Source organism: Symphalangus syndactylus, chromosome 2, assembly GCF_028878055.3.
Source record: "Symphalangus syndactylus isolate Jambi chromosome 2, NHGRI_mSymSyn1-v2.1_pri, whole genome shotgun sequence".
Lineage (NCBI taxonomy): Eukaryota > Metazoa > Chordata > Mammalia > Primates > Hylobatidae > Symphalangus > Symphalangus syndactylus.
This window is the reverse complement of record NC_072424.2, coordinates 18,236,123-18,238,300: the sequence shown is the minus strand read 5'-3', so window position 1 is coordinate 18,238,300 and position 2,178 is coordinate 18,236,123.

Here is a 2,178-nt window from a genome sequence, read left to right as displayed (position 1 = left end):
ATTAAAAATTTAATGTCATCCCAAACAATACTACACAATGAAAGATTTTATGTGCCAGTTATGTTTTTTCCTGACTCACATTAAAATAAGTACTCAACTATTGTTATTATTAATAAATCCTCATCCTTTACTCCTACCATGTACGTGGCAACCACTAGTAGTGTGTGTATCCCACTCCAGAACTGCTGAGTCACCCAACAGGGGAGGTTGGGAGGAGTAGCGGGCTCTTTTTATTTCTTTGTAAATTAACTTTAAAAAATCAAGGCATATAATTTTTAAAACTCCAATAGCAAGGTCAGGAAAATGAGCAGTCCTCCCTGGAGCCACTCAGTTCTACCCCCAGGGATAGTGACTTTTACCTCTCTGAGCTGCTGCTTCTGCTTTTTCCTTCCTCTTGCTCAACCCTGTGAGGTGGCAGGTGCTGCTGGTGCCCTGCCCGTGTCCCTGGGGCTTGCCACTCCAGTGCCCAAGGCCTGACTTCTAACAGCTAGGGCCTAGGTTCTTGGCCTTGGCACCTTCTCTTGCCCCTGGAGCATGCTCTGCCTCCCCTACAGTAGGCAGAGAATGTGGGGAAACGAATGCCCCTTGGGAGCCACCCTCACCCAGCCACAGAGGAGCATTTGTGCAGCCAAGCCCTGACTCCATTGCCTCTTGGTGGGGGACCTCTGATGTGTGAGTGTTATACTGGCTCCCCAAGCCTGCCCTGCAGGATTAAGCTCCAGTCGCCCACAGGAGAGGCAGGAATATTGTACTTTTGTTAGCTGTCTTCCTAGTGGTTAACTCTGATTCTCACCTTGCACCTCATTTCACTGTGTGCAAGTCTGGATTTCTTCCCAGGCTGGAAACTTGTTCAGGGCAGGGATTATGTTTTCCCCTTTAGGTCTGGTGCGATGCCTGTCATCTAAGAGCTACTCAATCAACGCTTGTTGGATGAAGAGCAGGCTACATGAACTTGGATGAAGTGATTTCCTGGGCTGGTTTGTACCTGGTGGTGCATGATGCTGTAGCAATGTAGCCATGTCTGCAGCTTTTCTACATAATTGTATTTTACTTAAGTTCCTTTGATTGAAAACCATAGGAACTGACTCTGGGTAACTTAAGAGAAGGGAATATACTGGAAGGCTACTGTGAAAGCTCATGGAATTGAGGGAGGAGCTGGAGCCAGGTCAGCTCCAGGATGGAACAAGGACAACAATTATAGTAATAGCAGCTAACATTTACTGAATACTTCTACATGCCAGGCTCAGGGCCAAAAATGTCATCTGATCTACTTTTCACAGCAACTCCATGAAGTCGTTATCATTTTTATCATCCCCATTTTGCCACTGAGCTACTGGGGGCAGGGAGGTTAGAACCCAGGCAGGCTGACTTTAGAGCTTCTATTCTTAATACACATGGATGCCTCTGCATCCTTCTGGATCAACTTTCTAGGTTGCCACTTTTGAGAGTCAGCTACGATGGCATCCAGTCTCTGTCTCTCTCCTTCTAAGTTTCAAATTCTTGGGAAAAACCATTAAGTTGGCTCGACTTTGATCAGTGCTGAACAAGAGGCAGAGTCAAGTGGCACAAATACGACCCCTGGGGGCCCACTCTATGTATTGAACCATAACCAGGGGAGGAAGAATAGGGTCTGGGGAGTGTCCTCCTCTTTCCTGCTCTTGAAGCTTTTGTCTTCTACATCTATGTTTCCAATGTACAAATTACAGTTCTCAAAGTGTGGCCCCTGGACCAGCTGCATCAGCATCACCTAAAACCTGATAGAAATACTAATTCATTTGTCCCATCCTGGACCCATGGAGCCTTAACCTCTTGGGGTGAGGTTAGGATCCAGAGGTCTTAGTGATTAGGGCATGTTTGACTTTTTGTGTTTTCTGTGCCTGGGTATTGGGAATGGAGGTTCCGTTAAGGCATCTTCAGAGCACTTTCGCCAACAGTTGTACTGTTAGGGTGTACTCAGTTGGCAGGAGGCTGGCCTTGCTCTCTGCTGTTTCTTCCTATTCCTTCCTGGCAGCTGGCTGAACATTTTTTACTCTTTGAAAAGTACACAACCTAAATTAGAGCCCAAGGGTCTACTTGAATCCTACCAAGAAAGGTAGACAGGTCAGAACTTTCTCAGTTACAAGAGACGGAAACATGACTTATACTTTCTTAAGCCCCCAAAGTTTTTTTCTCTTAAAT